Consider the following 20,065-nt stretch of genomic DNA (forward strand, 5'->3'; position numbering starts at 1 on the left):
ATTGTCAGAATGATATTCACTTAATGCTAGTAATAATTATTTGGGGAAGTGGCCTTGGGAATGATTTTTTTTAAATATATTGCATTCTTTTTTGTGCTTTTCTGTATTGATTAACTTACGAAATGAACAAACATCATTTTTAATAAAAATAAAGCCATTTTAAGGAGGAAGTTTGAAGGATGTTGTTTTTGTTTGTTTAATGTACACACAGTGATACTGTTACACTTTTTTCAAATGCTTTGAAATGTACCCTTTTTCCCATGCTATTTTTGAACACCTCATTCATCTGGACCATGAAGCAGCACTTCTTTCCAACCTGTGTTTAGGGCATGTTTTAAGGTGAAAAGAAAGTTACTCCAGATATGGAGCTGTTATGGATTGAATTGTGTCTCCCCAAAATGTGTGTCAACTTGGCTAGGCCATGATTCCCCGTATTGTGTGGTTGTCCACCATTTTGTAATTGATGTAATTATCCTATTTTTTGTAGACCCTAACCTCTATGTTAATGGACCGCTGGTGAAGCAGTGGTTAAGAGCTCAGCTGCTAACCAAAAGGTTTGAATTTCAAATCCATGAGCTGTTCCTTGGAAGTGCTATGGGATGGTTCTACTCTGTTCTGTAGGGTTGCTATGAGTTGGAATCAACTGGATGGCAACAGGTTTGTTTGTTTTTGGTATGGTTAATGAGGAAAGATAGAAGCAGTTATGTTAATGAGGCAGGGCACAATCTACAGGATTAGGTTGTATCTTGAATCAATCTCTTTTGAGATATAAAAGAGAAAAGTGAGCAGAGAGGAGGAGGGGACCTCATTACCACCAAACAAGAAGAGCCAGGAGCAGAGCACATTCTTTGGACCCAGGGTCCCTATACTGAGAAGCTCCTAGACCAAGGGAAGATTGATGATGATGACCTTCCCCCAGAGCTGATAGAGAGATAAAGCCTTCCCTGGAGCTGGTGCCTTGAATTTGGACTTCTAGACTCCTAAGCTGTGAGAGAATAAACTTCTGTTTGTTAAAGCCATCCACTTGTGGTATTTCTGTTATAGCAGCACTAGATAACTAAGACAGGAGCCAACAGCTTTCTTGATTTCAGAAAGCATAGTTTAATTATATTATCAAGTCATGAGCAAGGTAAATTTCACCTTATAGGTATTTCCCTATGCCCCTCTCCCCCTCGAATTTTTGTTGCACTTTTCTAAAGACAACCAAAATGGTTATTTGGAGGAAAAGAGTGTTCATGGGTCACAGTGTATGAGTTTTCCTGGCATATTCAAAATAAATTAATAAAATTTCTGCTGCTTTTCCCTTGATGAGCACCATCAGCTACATGTTTTATACACATCCTTGGGGCCAATTTCAATTTTTTTTTTTAAAGATTTTTGTTGTTTAGAATATACATGGCAGAACAGAACATACACCAATTTGACAATTCGTATGGGTACAATTCAGTGACATTAATTACATTCTCCAAGTTGTGAAACCATTCTTACCCTTCTTTTCCAAGTTGTTGCCCCCTCATTAACATAAATTCACTGCCTCCTAAGTTTCCTATCTAATCTTTCTAGTTGCTGTTGTCATTTGATCCCATATAGATAGATCTTAAAAGAGCACATTTTCAAGGCAGACATTCTTTACTAGTTAAACTTTTGCTTGATTTAAAGACTTCAGGGGATATTTTTGGTTTAAGGTTTAAAGTTTAAAGATTATCTCAGAACGATAGTTTCAGGGGTTCATTCAGCTTCCATGGCTCCATAAAGTCTGGAGTTCATGAGAATTTGAAATTCTGTTCTACATTTTCCCCCTTTGGATCAGGATTCTTCTGTAAAATCTTTGATCAAAATGTTCAGCAATGGTAGCTAGGCATCATTCAATTCTTCTAGTCTCATCGCAAAGGGGGCAATTGTTGATGGAGGCAATTAACCACATATTCCATTCCCTCCTCCTATTTCTGACTCTCCTTCCTCCACTGTTGCTCCAGGCGTATAGAGACCAATTGCACATTGGATGGCCACTTGCAAACTTTTAAGACCCCAGGCACTACACAATGGATTAGGAGGTAGAACAGAAGCACTGAACAGGATATTAGGCCAAAAAAATGGGATGTCCCATGAAACCACTACCCTAAATCTCCAAACCAAGGAGTCAAATTCCACGAGGAGTTTGGTTGTACATAAGCAGCCTCAGCAGCTACTTTTTGTGTCTGTGTGTGTCACTGTAAATATATCTATCACACAACTTTTGCCTATTCAACTTTTTACAGGTGTACAACTTATTGACAGCAGTTACACTAATAAGCTGTGCAACCCTACCCGTAATCAATGAGATTTTTCCATTACCATAAACTGAATTTCAGTACTCCATAAGCAACAACCTCCCGCCCTTGGTAACCACTAATGACCTTTGGTCTCTATATATTTGTCTGTTCCTATCTTTTTATATAAGTGAGGTCATACAATATTTGTCCTTTTGTGATTGACTTATTTCACTCAGCATAATGTCTTCATGTTGCGTCCATATTGTAGCATACATCAAAACTTCATTTCTCTTAGTGGCTGAGTAGTATTCCATTGTATGTATGTACCAACTTTTGTTTATTCATTCGTCCATTGATGGGCATTTAGGTCATTTCCACATTTTGGCTATTGTGAAAAGTATGATTTCAACTTTTAATCAGAGTATAATATATGTACAAAAATATATATCATAAACGTACAAGTCAATTTTTATAAACTAAGCACACAATATTAATGGGAATGTTCTGATCTGAAAATTAGTGTGAAAAATGAACAGTGCTTAGACCCCTTGAAAGGACTCCTCCTGCATTATCACCTTTTGAATCAGGCAATGGAATTTGGTTTCTTGGTTTGGAAGTTTAGGGTCATGGTTTTATGAGACAGCCTAATAATACCTGCCTGATTCAAAAGATGACAATGCACAGGAGTCTTTTCAAGGGGTCGTGGCTTCATGGGACATCCAAGTTAATAGGCCTAATATCATGCTTATCATTCAGATCAAGAAATAGAGCATTTCAGAAAGCCCCTTGTGTTCCCTTCCAATCACTAACACCCCCCCCATGTTAACCATAATCTTGACATATCGATTTTGCCAGTTTTTATATTTATATAACCACAGTATGTACTCTTTTGTGTCTAGCTTCTTTCATTTAAACTTAATGTATGTGAAATTCATCTAATTTTGCATGAAATTGCAGCTTATTCATTTTCTTTGCTGCATAGTATTCTTTTGTCTGAACACATTACAACTTATTTACTCCTGCTATCATGGATGGTCATTGGGTAGTTTACAGTTTTGCGGTATTATGATTAGTGCTTCTGTGAACATCCTAGTGTATGTCTTTCGGTAAATGTTGGGTATGTATGTGCGTAGGAAGGTATGCAAACCTTCAGCTTTAATAGATGTTAATGTTGTTGGGTGCCTTTGGATCAGTTCCAACTAATAGTGACTGCATGTAACAGCGTAGAACTGTCCCATAGGGTTTCCTAGGCTGTAATCTTTATGGGAGCAGATTGCCAGGTCTTTTCTCCTGCAGAGCTGCTGGGTGGGTTCCAACTGCCAACCTTTTGGTTAGCAGCCGAGCGCTTAACCATTGTGCCACCCAGGACCAAACGTTTCTTCAAAGTGATTGCACCAATTTACACTCCCACATGCCACATATGAGAATTTCAATGGACTATTTTTTATGAGAATTGTGTCGGATGGTAACCCTGGAGAGAAATACTTGCCTGATTCAAAAGATAATAATGTACAGGCGACCTTCCAAGGGGTCTGTCATGGATTGAATTGTGTCCCCTGAAAATATGTGTCAACTTTGTTAGGCCCTGGTTTCCAGTATTTCCAATGTGGTTGTCCTCCATTCTGTGATTCTCCTATATGTTATAAATCATAATCTCTGCCTGTTGTTAAAGAGGATTAGGAGGGGATGTAACACCCTTGCTCAGGTCACATCCCTGATCCCATGTACAGGGAGTTTTCCTGGGGTGTGGCCTGTACCACCTTTTATCTTACAAGAGATAAAAGGAAAGGGAAGGAAGCAGAGAGTGGGGAAACTCATACCACCAAGAAAGAAACACTGGGAGGAGAGTGCATCCTTTGGGCCCAGGGTTCCTGTGTGGAGAAGCTCCTAGTCCAAGGGAAGATGGACAAGGAGGACTTTCACTCAGAACTGACAGAGAGTGAAAGCCTTCGCCTCAAGCTGACTCCCTGAATTTGGATTTCTAGCCTACTAGGCTGTGAGAGAATAAACTTCGCTTTGTTAAAGCCATCCACTTGTGGTATCTCTGTTACAGCAGCACTAAATGCCTAAGACAGGGTCTAAGTACCATTCATGCTTCACATTAATTTTCAGATCAAAACATTCCTGTCAAATAGATGGGAGTATATCTAATGACGTTTCCTCCTGATGAGGAGGAAATATGAGAAAATAGATGGGCATGATTTTTCTAAGCGCTCTACCAAACTCCATACCTCCGGTTCTAGCCCCAGAACTTTGATTTTAGGTCTGAATGCCTATCTGTGAGATTATTACGTATGTATCATGCTGACATTTCTACTATAGCATTTCTAGTTTCAAAACATAAATGCACTACGTAACAAAACCAGACCCCACTTTGTTGTTGTTGTCGTTGTTGTTTTGGTATAGCTGCCCAGGGGAGTGGGGGGGCCTGGCATTTGATAGCCTGAGCTTTCAGTGGCCCCTCTTGGAGAAGATGAGGCCTTGGGCTGTGCTGTCTCAAGGTGGAACAAAGCCCCATACTTAAAGTCTCAAAACCTGGAACACAGATGTATTAAGTATTTTGTTTATTGATGTAAATTTTATGGGTCTTTATACCAGTGGTATGCTGGAAATTGTTAATTTTTCACAAATTTTGTAAGTTTGTAGTTAGACAAAGCCACTAATAAAAGTCATGTAAACTTGCTATTAAATAAATTATATTAAAAACAATTTTTTTATTATTATTATTCAGGTAATAAATACCCAAAACTCAAAACAAAAACAAATCCCAGGTATAACGAAGTCAAACGCTCTGAACCCTCAGAGTATTTTTCAGATAATCAGGCAGCTCAAAAGTGGTGTATTCATGAACTCTATTGCCTGAACTTGGAGGTCCTCTGATCAATTAAAATGGAAAAAGAAGCCTGACCAGGATTCCTGGCCTGGCTACTCATCGGACTTAGCTGGGCAGCTACAGATTCCCCACTCCTCCCCTCTAGAGAAACTGAATTGGAGCCTTCAGGGTTGGGGCCAAAGAATCTGTATTTTATAGTTTTCAAGTGATTTTGATTAGACTGGAGACCACTAGCAAACTTTTGGAGCCCCTGTTGTCCCAGATAGCCATCAAATACAAATACTACAGCAAAAATCCTAAAAAATATAAAATAAAAGGAGACCTTCTCTTCTTGCAAAAATATTCTCTCAAAATACAATTTTTTGCCAAGTAAAAGACAGATGAGAGAGCTCAGATGAAGATGGCTTTGATTCCAGGGTAAAAATAATCATAAGTAACAATTACATGGCGCTGAATAGATTGCTGAACACTATCACATGTGTTATTTCACTTAATTACCCAGGACCACTTTAAGGTAGATACAATAAGCCTCAATTCACAGAAGCAGAAACTGAGGTTTGGGGGTTAAGTATATCATCTAAGGTCAGACATGCATTAAATGGCAGAGCAAGGACACAAACCCAAGCCCCCTGGTTCCAAATTTCATGTTTCTCACTATCCCCCAGTATTCCAGGAGCCATAAAGCTTCCTGAAGGCCACTTGCCAGTGGTTAAGTGTTTGGACAACTCTGAATGAGTTCTATGGAATCTTACTAGATAGTATCATTTCCTCACTTCTCTCCCCTCTCCCCATGTTTTTAGAGTCTTTCCTGTAGCAGGAAATCTGCTATGTGCTAGGGAACCAGAGATTAAAAAAAATATCTCTACCCTCACAAAGTCACAATCCAGTAGGGAGATAGGCAATACATTGGTGTTACACCAAATATCATGGTCACAGGGAGTAAAATGACAGACCAACACAGTTAGGTCATAGCAACACTATTCCCAACAGCCAAACAGTGGAAACAGCCTAAATGCCCAATAGGTCAATGGATAAACAAAATGTGGTATATCCATACAAAGGAATATAACTCAGCCATAAATAGAAATGAAGAGAAACATGCTAAGACATGGACGAACCTTGAAAGGATTATGCTGAGTGAAATAAGTCAGTCAAAAAGGAGAAATGTATGATGTCCCACTTATATAAAATAGGTAAATATATAAAGACCAACATTCATTAGTGGTTACTAGGGGTGAGAGGGAGCGGGAAAGGAGAGTCATTGCTTAGCGGACACGGAGTTTCTGTTAACAGTGGTGGAATAGTTTGGAAAAGGATAATGGAGATTGTTGCAAAACATGATGAACGTAATCAGTGTCATTGAATTGTACAGGTAAAAATTATTGAATCGGCAGATGTTTTGTTATATATATTTTTACGATAGTTTTAAAAAAGGGGGCAAAAAAGTGGGAAGGGGAGATTCATGACCATCCATCTGATTGGGCATGTGGATTCATACTCTCCACTTAGAAGAAAAGTCCAAATTCTGAAAGATCAAAAGAACTTGCTTTGAGGTGCTCTTACATCAAAGGAGGACTGTTTTATTTTAAAACAATCTCACTGCCTTCAATATCCTGCTGGGACACCTTTCAGAATGTGTCCTTGGATCTTTCATCTGTATTCTATAACACGTTTATCCTTCTCTGACTAAATTTGGAAGCAATGTCATCTTATTAGTGGTTCATTTACATACTCTTTAAAGGGTTATCAGTGTTCAAAAGAGACATAATACCAAAGCCAAACCCACTGCCATCAACTCAATTCTGACCCAGAGCAACCCTATAGGACAGGGTAGAACTGCCCCAGAGGGTTTCCAAGGCTGTAATCTTTACGGATGCAGACCGCCACATCTTTCTCCCGAGGAGCAGCTGGTGAGTTCCAACCCACCTTAAATAAGTGTAGGGAGGGGCTTAGGGATTGCCTTCCAGATGTGGTGTATACGAAAAACAACTTCTAATGTACCGGAAAATAGCCTTGTTCATACTCAGCAACTGGGCTCAAGTGGGGATGGGTAGGTGTGTGCGTGTTGTGTGTCTGGCAGAGTTTGGTGGCAGGTACATTATCCAGCACACTATTTCAATAATTGTTTTCATAAGCAACAATAAACTGCCCAGTTTGTTTTCAAGTGCCTAAGAATTATCCAACAATAGTAAGTAGCTGCTAAGTGCTCACTAGGCAGCTTCTGAAGCATGAGGTCCACAGTTGTGGAAGAGACAGTTTCTGCCATCCTGGAGCTTATACCTAGTGACCTCTCCAAATTGACTACTGAGGACCAATTAAACATTTCAGGAAGACTGAATGTGACCATTGCTCTTAAGCCTAACACTTCACCTCGTTGCTTAACCCGCTTGACATTTCCGAAGCAGTGCACACTACTGGTGGCCATTTCGTCTCTGCACTCTCGTTCCTTTGATTTCTGTGCTGTTGTTCTTCCAAGTTCTCATTTTTCTGAATTCTCGGTCTCCTTCTTGTCTTCATCATATCTCTCCCGGACAATTATGCCATCCTCTTCCCTGCTTTCTCTGCTCCAGAGTCCCTAACTTTTAATCTAGTCTCATCTTTCATTTTTCCATTGAAGTTATCTTTTTTCCCCCACTTTCCAACTCTAAGATTTTATAATAACTGGGCTTCTTTAAAAATGATTTATTTTTGAAATTGTGGTATATTCACACAATGGAATACTACGCATCAATAAAGAACAGTGACGAATCTGTGAAACATTTCATAACATGGAGGAACCCGGAAGGCATTATGCTGAGCAAAATCAGTCAGAGGCAAAAGGACAAATATTGTATAAGACCACTATTATAAGATCTTGAGAAATAGTATAAACTGAGAAGAACACATACTTTTGTGGTTACGAGGGGGGGAGGGAGGGAGGGAGGGAGAGGGTTTTTTACTGATTAATTAGTAGATAAGAACTGCTTTAGGTGAAGGGAAGGACAACACTAAATACATGGAAGGTCAGCTCAATTGGACCGGACCAAAAGCAAAGAAGTTTCCAGGATAAAATGAATGCTTCAAAGGTCAGCGGAGCAAGGGTGGGGGTTTGGGAACCATGCTCTAAGGGGACTTCTAAGTCAATTGGCAAAATAATTCTGTTATGAAAACATTCTGCACCCCACTTTGAAATGTGGCGTCTGGGGTCTTAAATGCTAACAAGCGGCCATCTAAGATGCATCAATTGGTCTCAACCCACCTGGAGCAAAGGAGAATGAAGAACACCAAGGTCACACGACAACAAAGAGCCCAAGAGACAGAAAGGGCCACATGAACCAGAGACCTACATCATCCTGAGATCAGAAAAACTAGTTGGTGCCCGGCCACAATCGATGACTGCCCTGACAGGGAGCACAACAGAGAACCCCTGAGGGAGCAGGAGATCAGTGGGATGCAGACCCCAAATTCTCATAAAAATACCATACTTAGTGGTCTGACTGTGACTAGAGGAATCCCAGAGGGCATGGTCCCCAAACCTTCTGTTGGCACAGGACAGGAACCATTCCCGAAGACAACTCATCAGACATGAAAGGGACTGGACAGTGGGTAGGAGAGAGATGCTGAAGGAGAGTGAGCTAATTATATCAGGTGGACACTTGAGACTGTGTTGGCATCTCCTGTCTGGAGAGGGGATGGGAGGATAGAGAGAGTTGGAGGCTGGCAAAGTTCTCACGAAAGGAGAGACTGGAAGGGCTGACTCATTAGGGGGAGAGCAAGTGGGAGTAAGGAGTAAGATGTATATAAACTTATAGGTGACAGACTGACTTGATTTGTAAACGTTCACTTGAAGCTCAATAAAAGTTAATAAAAAAAAATGATTTATTTTTGGTGGCAGCATACACAACCAAACATACATTCATTCACAATTTCTACATGAACAGTTCAATGACATTAGTTACGTACTTCATATTGTGATACTCAAATAACACAACCTTGCTTGCTGAACACAAAGAGGACTTGAAGCACTTATTGATGAAGATCAAAGACTACAACCTTCAGTATGGATTATACCTCAACATGAAGACAACAAAAATACTCACAACTGGACCAATAAGCAACATCATGATAAATGGAGAAAAGGTAAAAGTTGTCAAGATTTTATTTTACTTGTATCCACAATCAACACCCGTGGAAGCAGCAGTCAAGAAATCAAACGATGCATTGCACTGGGTAAATCTGCTACAGAAGACCTCTTTAAAGTGTTAAAAAACAATGATGTCACTTTGAGGACTAAGGTGCACCTGATCCAAGTCATGATATTTTCAATCGCCTCATATGTATTCAAAAGCGGGACAATGAATAAGAAAGACCTAACAAGAACTGATGCCTTTGGATTATGGTCTTGGTAAAAAATATTGAATATACCATAGGCTGCAGGAAAACGAACAAATCTGTCTTGGAAGAAGTACAGCTAGAATGCTCCTTAGAAGTGAGGATGGTGAGATTTCATCTCACATACTTTGGACATGTTATCAGGAGGGACCAGTCCCTGGAGAAGGACATCATGCTTGGTAAAGTTGAGGGCCAGGGAAAGAGAAGGAGACCCTCAATGAGATTGATTGACACAGTGGCTGAAACACTGAGCTCAAACATAGCAATTACTGTGAGGATGGTGCAGGACCAGGCAATGTTTTGTTCTGTTGTACATGGGGTTGCTATGAGTTGGAATTGACTCAATGACAACATACATATTGTTATAATCCCATTTGTGAGTGTGTTTTCTTTGTTATGTTAATGAGGCAGTATTAGTGTAGAAAACCAAAAAAAACAAACCCAGTGCTATGGAGTCGATTCCAACTCATAGCGACCCTATAGGACAGAGTAGAACTGCCCCATAGAGTTTCCAAGGAGCACCTGGTGGATTTGAACTGCCATCCCTTTGATTAGCAGCCATAGCACTTAACCACTACGCCACCAGTAGTGTAGGGTATATAAAAGGGCAGATTAAGCAAGCAAGCACAAACGAAGAGAAGATACATACCACATGATCCAAGGAACCGAGGAATGGAAACTGAAAAGAGACAAGGGCCTTCCCTCAGAGTAGATAGAGAGCGAGACTTCCCCTGGGGCCGGTGCCCTGAATTTGGACTTCAAGCCTCCTAAACTGTAAGAAAATAAATTTTTCTTCAATAAAGACACCCACTTGTACTTTTGTTATAGCAGCACTGGATCAGTGGCATCACTGGGGGGATGCAGGGGTTCCAGACCACACCAGGTGACACCAAAATGACCATCTATAAAATTTCTAAAAGCAGAAATTTATTATTTTTTATAAAAATATTCCTGTAGTTAGTTACAACAACAAATTCTTTTTCATAAGCCCAGCTTACATGTATCACTATACCTACAAGGCTAAAACTCTATGCTAACTTACTTTTTGAAACTCCAGTCAGAGCTGTCATTATTACCCAATTACAGAGAAGCTTCAATTCCTGTGCCTCAAGCAGACACTGTTGTTTTTGTTGCTGCTGGTGTTTTTATAGATGCTGATTTTGTCAAATTTGCTGGTGTTTTAGCTACAATATTGTAGTAGTTAGTTTGGGGGGATCACCAACTCTAAGGACACTACTGGTCTAGATAACTAAGGCAATCACACTTACCAAACTTTATAGCAGCTAGTTAGTTGCATGTAAATCTGATTTTCCTAATAGTATGCAAACCACTTGAAGGCTAGGTTTATAGCTTTGGATCTCTCATGTCATCAAAGCTCCAAAAATACTCTGAGTATTTTTAATAATCTAATTTTAACAATAATTTTGTCCAATTCTTATAGTAAATAATAGTAAATAATTTTAGTAATAAAATTTTTAATAATTTTAAAACATTTAATAATGTTTTAAATAAGCAATGAATCAACTATTAAATATATTTTCCTTCTAGCTATCAGGGCTTTCCAGGAAGAATAAGCTAGAGATAAATTGTTTCTACTGAGAAATCACTAAAATAGGAAGCCCCCTGAGAACAGGCTCTGGAATGAGTGAAGCAGCAGGCAGAATCGAGAAATCCTAGAAAGGCTCCAGGTACAAACCTAAAGTTCCCAGGAGAAAATAAGGTTCCTAGTGCCAGAATCTTGCTTGATTTCCTGGGATGATCTCTCCCTTAAAAGGAAAGCTAAAAAAAAAAAAGAAAGAAAGAAAAGCTTTTGATACACTGTTTTCAAATGAAAAATTCAAATACAATCAATGCATATATTCAATTCCTGAGAAAGGAGTTTAACAGCACTGATTTTTCTCCACTAATATCACCTAGCCAAAAGCCTTTGGCGATAGCAGCTTTAACGTGCTTTACTGTGTTCTAAGGAACCGGTGCAGTCTAATGAACAATTAAGAGTTTATTGGAATCAAAAAGAGACTGGGGCTCGAAAAGGACAAGCAGATGCTTTGCTAAATAATCTCAACAATTTCCGCCAAAAGAACATGAGGTCATAACTGCAGCCAAGCCTGTTTAGCCCCAAATGCTGCTCTTAAACAGGGCGGGCAGAACCATTACAAAGGAGGAAAACCAAACCCGAGCTCTTGAAAACCTTGATGGTTCCTTGGCGTTTAGCACATGCCGGGCTCCAGGAGCTGAATGCCGTGCTTGCATTGTTTCATTTAATCTTACAGGAACCTTGGAGTTAGCGAGGGTTTTATGGTCTGCATTTTGCAGATGAGGCTTAGGGAAGTTAAGGGACCATAGGTCACCGGGCCTCTCAGTTGCGAGGTAGCACTGGAATCCAGGTCTGGATAACTCTGAAGATAGTGTCCTAACCAGCTTCTTGCAAACTTGGCAGCTTGTTACAATCACTCTAGGATCTTGTGAAAGTGCGAAACAAATCAGAATAACAAAAAACAAGTAAAATACTGACTATGTTATGGTGGTGCTCTGGCTTTAGAAAAAATAAAGCAGAGAAGAGGGACAGAGAATCAGTGTGGGGAAAGAGTAGGCTGCCATTTTAAATATGGTCAGGGAAATCCCTAGTGAAGTAACATATCAGCAAAGATCTGAGAAAAATGAGGGGGCCATGTGGATACCTGGGGGAGAGGTTATAGCAGAGAGAGGTTCTAGCAGTATAAAAAAAATACAGCCCTGTTATAGAGAACAATCGACTGGACCAGCGACTGGGGTGGAGAGGAGGGGAGCAGCGGAAGATGAGATCAGAGAATTAAGGGGACAAGCTTATATGGGACCTTGTAAACCACTGTAAGACCTTTCCCCTCTTGCTGTTAAGTCTACTGGTGAAATTGTTCACCCTTGACTCTTAAACTTTTGAAACATCTTATAGTAAAATTGGCCTAAACTACATTAAAAGTGTATCTTCAAAGTTGAAGCACCTGAGCAAACATCAGGGATCAGGATACAGAGAAGGGAGGAGTCTGAGAACTAGGGATGGTGAGAGAAAGGCCATCAGATAGTTAGGACTCCTGACCACTACAAGGGCACACCCTTCTAAAACAAGAAAGAGTGTCAGAAAATCCAAGCTCCTTCTCTCTCTGATTTAAGAAAAAAAATCAGAAATATGAAATCTGCATTTTTTTTCTGTCTATTGCCAAGTTTCTGACTCGCTGCCTATTTGGTTTCTGTGATTTTTATCCTGACTTCCTGACCCTGACCGTGCTATAGACTGTATCTGTTTGACCAGCTACAGTCCCATCATTCTTCTCTTCAGTTCAATTTTCTTGTCCCCACCCCCACCTCCAACTACCAGTTGCCATCAAGTGTATCCCAATTTATGGTGACCCCATGTGTATCAGAGTAGAATTATGCTCCATAAGGTCTTCAACGGCCAATTTTTTGGAAGTAGATTACCAGATCTTTCTTCCAAGGTGTCTATGAGTGGACTCAAACCTACAACCTTTTAGTAAACAGTCAAGCGTGTTAACCATTTTTATCACCCAGCGACTCCCCACCTCCAATTAGGGACTTTGTTTTAGGCGGTGGCTACCTTCCTATGGTGACCTCTGTTTTATCACATCCCCTTACTATATCTTCCTTTACACCTTCATCCCTCCCCTATTTCCTGGTCTTGGTCCCTGTGGTAGACTGTAAGATTGTGGCCCCCTGTAAACCACAGCTCCCAATAATCACACCCTGTGTAGCGCCTCCTCTATTGACTTTGGGGTAGGCCATGTGACTTGCTTTGGCCAATGGGACATTAGTAAATATAATGCAAGCAGAGACTGTATTAGTGCTGACACATTCAGGTATGTATTCCTGGAAGTCAGCTGCCATAAAGTAAAATTACTAAGGCCACATGGAGAGAGATCCTGACGGATAAGGGGCCATCTTGGACTATCAGTCCCAACCAAGCTCCCAGTTGAATGCAATCATGTGACTTCAGCTGTACGATGAGAGGCAGAAGAACTGCCCAGCTGAGCCCATTCAAACCCTCAGACTCATGAAAAAATAACAAATACTTTTCTTGTTTTAAGCCACTAAGTTTTGGGGTGGTTTGTTACGCACCAATAGATAACTAAAACAACCCCCATTTTATCTGGACCAAAACCTATTAATAGTCCCTGGTCAGGGCAGGCTACCTCCACACCTGTGACAGTCTCAGTTTCTGTCTGTTTCACTTCCACCAAGACATATTGACTCAGCTACCCCTGAGCCTGGGGCTGCTACAGGGATCTAGTTTTGGCATTTGAGCTTTCCGAGCAGGAAAGAAATTGAAAGAAACTGGATATACAAATATTTACTATTACCATGCTATGTTATGACTTGTGACTATCCTCACTTATTCTCTAAGCCTGTATTATATATGTCATTATGCTGAGTAATTTCTTTGAAAAGAATTCATATTTGCATTGTCTATCAGTGGGGTTGGTTTTGGTTTTTTTCAGCCAGAGAGCACGGTACTTCAGGTTTTCTTTCATAAATATACTCTTTATAACAGTGTCTTCTTTTGTCTAGTTTTCAGTTTCCTTGTGCTCTTTCAGATAAAGGATTGTTGGCAGTTTTACTTCTTTTAAAGGTTGGCTGTTTTAAAACAAAACTTAAATTTTTAAAAGTCCCAGAAATACTTGAGAAAAACTAACATTATATTTTTCAGTAAGAGGGTTACATTCTTACTTTTGAAGGGCTACTTATGAGCTCATGATAATAAATTTATTTTTGGTGAATTAAATGTTCACTGAAGGATGCTGATGGAGCCCTGGTGGTGCAGTGGTTAAGAGCTTTGCTGCTAACCAAAAGGTCAGCAGTTTGCATCCACCAGCTGCTCCTTGGAAACTCCGTGGGGGCAGTTCTACTCTGTCCATTAGGGTTGCTATGAGTTGGAATCGACGGCGATGGGTTTTGGTTTAAAGGACCCTGACATTTAGGAGGAGTGGCTTCCATATTTGAAAATGTCTCACATTATATTCTGAAATCAAACAACATATTACATTGGGCAAATCTGCTGCAAAAGACCTTTTTAAAGCATTCAAAAGTAAAAATCTCACTTTGGGGACTGAGGTATACCTGACCCACACCATGGTATTTTCAATCTTCTCATATTCATTCTAAAGTTGGACAATGACTAAGGAAGACCAAGGAATAAGGGTTGATACCTTTGAATTAGAGTGTTGGCAAAGAATACTGAATGTACCATGAACTGCCAGGAGAATGAACAAGTCTGTCTTGGAAGAAGTACAGCTAGAATGCTCCTCAGAAGCAAGGATGGCGAGACTTCATCTCACGTACTTCAGCCACGTCATCAGAAGGGACCAGTCCCTGGAGAAGGACACAATGCTTGGTAAAGTAGAGGGTCAGTGAAGGGGAGGAAGACCTTCAATGAGATGGATTGACACAGTGGCTGCAACAGTGAGCTCAAGCATCACACGAATGAGAGTACGGCGCAAGATGGGATAGCATTTCATTCTGTTACACATGGGGTCACTATGAGTTGGAACCAACTCAACAGCAACTAACAACATGGTCTGAGTGCTAGATTGCTAAGTATTATGGATTGCATTGTGCTCCTTAAAAATATGTGTTGAAATCCTAACCCATATACCTCTAAATAGGTTCCCTGGGTGGCACAAATAGTTTGCATTCGTCTACTAACTGAAAGGTCAGTGGTACGAATTTACCCAGTAGCAACATGGAAGAAAGTCCTGACTATCTTATTCCACAGAATTACAGCCATTGAAAAACCCATGGAGTGCAATTTTTCTCTGACACACATGGGATCACCATGAATCAGAATCAACTCAACAGCAATGAGTTTTTTTTGTTTAATACCTGTAAAAATAACCCGTTTGTCTTACTCCAACAAGGGTAGCGTTAATCCAAAAAACAAATATAATAAATGTTGGAGAGGTTGTAGAGAGACTGGAACACTTATACAACCACTTTGGAAATTGATTTGGCGCTTCCTTGAAAAACTGGAAATAGAACTACCATACGATCCAGCAATCCCACTGTTTGGAATGTACCCTAGAGAAATAAGAGCCTTTACACAAACAGATATATGGACACCCATGTTCATTGCAGCAATGTTTACAATAGCAAAAAATTGGAAGCAACCAAGGTGCCCATGAATGAATGAATGGATAAACTATGGTATATTCATACAATGGGATATTACGCATTGATAAAGAACAATGATGAATCCAAGAAACATTTCATAACATGGAGAAATCTGGAAGACATTATGCTGACTGAAATTAGTCAATTGCAAAAGGACAAATATTGTATAAGACCACTATTATAAGAACTGGAGAAACAGTTTAAACAGAGAAGAAAATATTCTTTGATGGTTACAAGAGGCGGGAGGGAGGGAGGGCGGGAGGGATGGAGAGGGGTATTCACTAATTAGATAATAGATTAGTTTTATTTTAGGCGAAGGGAAAGACAATGCACAGTACAGGAGAGGTCAACACAACTGGACTAAACCAAAAGCAAAGAAGTTTCCTGAATAAACTGAATGCTTCAAAGGCCAGCATAGCGGGGGTGGCGGTTTGAGGACCATGGTTTCAGGGGACATCTAAGTCAATTGGCATAATAAAATCTATTAAGAAAACATCCTGCATCCCACTTTGGAGAGTGGTGCCTGGGGTCTTAAACGCTAGCAAGCGGCCACCTAAGGTGCATCAATTGGTCTCAAACCACCTGGAGCAAGGAAGAATGAAGAACTCCAAAGACACAAGGTAATTATGAGCCTAAGAGACAGAAAGGACCACATAAATCAGAGACTACATCAGCCTGAGACCAGAAGAGCTAGATGGTGCCTGGCTACAACTGATGACTGCCCTGACAGGGAACCAACAGAGGGAGGGAGCAGGAGAGCAGTGGGATGCAGACCCCAAATTCTTGTAAAAAGACCAGACTTAATGGTCAGACTGGGACTGACGGTACCCAGAGGCCATAGTCCCCAGACCTTCTGTTAGCCCAGGACAGGAGCCATTCCCAAAGCCAACTCTTCAGACAGGGATTGAATAGGTGATGGAAAATTATACTGGTGAAAAACGAGCTTCTTGGATCAAGTGGACACACGATACTATGTTGGCATCTCCTGTCTGGAGGTGGAGATGAGAGGGCAGAGGGGGCCAGAAGCCACCCAAATGGACGCAAGGAGAGAGAGTGGAGGGAAGAACTGTTCTCTCATTGAAGGGGGAGCAATTAAAAGTGTATGGCAAGGTGTATGTAAATTTTTGTGTGAAAGACTGACCTGATTTGTAAACTTTCACTTAAAGCACTATAAAAATTAATTAAAAAAAAAAAAGTAACCCTGTTTGGAAATGGGGGGTTCCTTTTGTTATGTTAGTAGAGTTATACCAGATTAGGGTAGGTCCTAAACTAAATCACTTCTGAATTATGAAAAGAGCAGATAGACACAGTGACACATACAGGGGAAAGACAGATGCCAAGGAGCCCCAAGGATCGCCAATAGACATTAAAAACTAAGAGAGAAACTCACAGAAGGAATTGATGTGGCTGAGACCCTGGTTTGGACTTTCAGTCTCCAGAAGTTGTGAGAAAATAAATTTCTGTTCTTTAAAGACACCCACTTGTGCTATTTCTGTTACAGCAACACTAGGTAACTGAGATAACAACATGTTTTTAAAGTGCCTTTTCAGAGTTGCATCTAGACTGTGAACATGTTAAGTACAGGGATGATCAATCTAGTCTGCCACTATCTTCTCAGTCTTCAGCACAATGCTGAATACAGAGATATACTTAATAAATATTAATTGAATAAGTGAATGAATTATCTTTACAAGAAACTTAGTGCCTTAGAAATTATGTTTAATTTCTCATAGGAAACCACATGTCTGGATAAGTTAAAAAAAAAAAAATTGGAATAAAGAAGCTGCTGCTCCAAAAATAATAACAACAAGTTCAGTACTCTTTTTATTCCTGTGTCAAATACTGGCAGGCAAACAGGTTCAATTTATGAACAAATACATTCTATGGAATGAGGGCCAATTCAATAAGAAAACACATGCATGTGTGCTACCTATGCATTTCATTTGAAACTTCAAAGGTAAAATTTTGAAAGCAAAAAGAATTTTTAAAGTATCTTTTTTTCTGATTGTAAAGGTAATAAATATTTGTACTTGATATTTTAAAGACAGTATACTTAAGGAAACCCTGGTGGCATAGTGGTTAAGTGCTATGGCTGCTAACCAAAAAGTCAGCAGTTTGAATCCACCAGGCGCTCCTTGGAAACTCTACAGGACAGTTCTACTCTGTCCTCTAGGGTCGCTATGAGTTGGAATCAACTCGACGGCAGTGGGTTTTTTTATACTTAACTAAAATTGAATAAAATAAAAACTTCCATTAAAAAACAGTAAAAACAAATTGTTATCTACCTTCATTTCATACAACAAAAAAGGGATTATGTTTTATGATCTGCCCCTTAACAGTATCTCATGCGTAACTTTTCACTTTGTTAAATATCTCCTATGCTATCATTTTAATGGTTGAATTGTATTACTCTACTACATCTAATGTGAATACCTATTAGTTTTTTTAACCAATTCACTCATTTTACACTGCTTTCATTTTTTTAATCTTTTACAATTACTTGTAAATGAATCTTTGCATGTAAAAAAAAAAATGCAAATATTCATGATTATTTCCCAGGACTGAAGTCCAAGAATAGACTTCCTGAATTAAACGGTGTGCGTTTAAATTTTTTGGTACATATTGTTAAGTTTTCCCCCAGAAAAACATTGTACCTCTCTCTGTTTCTCATTCTTAGCAGTTGGACGCTCATTCACTCATTATTATTGTTTTCACAGTCTTTGTAAGTGTGAAAAATGAAAGCGATAGCTCATATTTTAAAATTCTCTGATTATTAGTGAAATTGGACATTTCTCTATTTGATTATTAGTAAGGTTAGATATTTTAATGCTTATGAACCATTTATATGTCTTCTTTTTTCAAGCACATGTCCTATGCCTATCTCTGTCTATTGTAATATTATCCTTTGATGTGTTGGTTTGTATACACTCTTTACATAGGAATGATATTGACCCCTTGTCATATAATTTCCATAGGAAGCCAGGGCTAGAGCACAAAAAGAAGAAGATAGCGGAAGCCATGTAGCCTATGTCCATGGACACATGTGAGACACCTCCTGGAAATAGCTGGGGGTGGGGTGGGATAGGGCAGATGTTAAATGAGGAATGGCTAATGGCTAGGAGTTAGTTTAGGTCCTCCAAGAGGCAGACATCAAGTCAGGATTAGACGTTTAAGAGATTTCCTTTGGGATATTTATTTATCTAAAAAAGGGGAGGAAGCCAGAGAAGGTAGAAAAAGCCTTCAGACTGTGATGCAGGTCTGATCCATGTAAAGGAAAGGAAGAAGGAAGGAAGACTAAGTAAGAAAAGTCTTTAACTGTAGCACTGCTCTGAAGAAGTTTTGACCAGGCTGATGAGTAGTGGAGTCATTGAGCCAAAATCTCCCATTTGAGTCATTCCATGTCCCACAGGAACCCACTGTACTCAGTCATTGTCTAGGAGAAGCCCCTGTAAAACATGATCTAGGTGCAGACATGATGGTAGATCCAGCAGAGCAGCAGTTGGAGCTGTCAGTCAACCATGCTCCCCACTGCAGGAGATCTTTGCAGCTCATGTTCATGGCCACCACAGTCCCATATTGGCAGATAGGCCAAAGCAGAGAAATATTATTTGCTCTAGTCTGTGAAGTCACATTTTTAACATAGGCCAGTGTGATCTTGATTGAGAAGTTTAAGCTGTAAATGGTTACAAATTTTAAAGCTTTTTGTTGCTTAAAGAGTTATAGGCTTAGTTATCTGAACTCTCTTAAACATTGCTTCATAATGCCTGTTAACTGAGGCGTATCTATAGCAGATAATCTTAGAAGGCATTAAAAAAAAGAAAAACTACAGTTGCCATCAAATCGATCCTGACTCATGGCAACCTAATGTATGTCAAAGTAGAACTCTGCTCCATAGGGTTTTTGATGGGTGGTATTTTGGAAGTAGATCACCAGGCTTTTCTTCTGAGGTACCTCTGGGTGGACTTGAACCTCTAGCCTTTTGGTTAGCAGCTGAACATCTTAACTGTTTGCACCACCCAATGATATTACAAGGCATCAAAGAGGTCCTGGAATAACCGACAATTTGAGCAGAGATGGTCAGAAAGAGATTTTCTGGCCTCAGAACACTGAACAGATTGTTTACATTTCTCTATATGTACGTAGGGTTGGCTAGGGTGATAAAAGTGAGGACATGTGAAGGAGTACAGGTAACAGAAGGGAGCCTACACCCGCTATTCCAGCTGCTCAGAAAGGCCAAGGATTTAACCATTGCCTGGGAGTCCTGCCTAAGGGATAGAAAAGCTACGCAGCATGTCCAAGATTGGAGGCCACTGGTGATTGCTCCCTCAGGAAGGATTTTAATAGACTGAAAACCTGAGCCAAAGTTCATTTGTAATGGTGTTATTTGTCAGAACGTCAATTCGAGAATTATTTGTTCAACTGGTGCTTCAGCCATATCAGGTCGAGCTTG

This window comes from Loxodonta africana, chromosome 14 (genome assembly GCF_030014295.1).
Source record: "Loxodonta africana isolate mLoxAfr1 chromosome 14, mLoxAfr1.hap2, whole genome shotgun sequence".
NCBI lineage: Eukaryota > Metazoa > Chordata > Mammalia > Proboscidea > Elephantidae > Loxodonta > Loxodonta africana.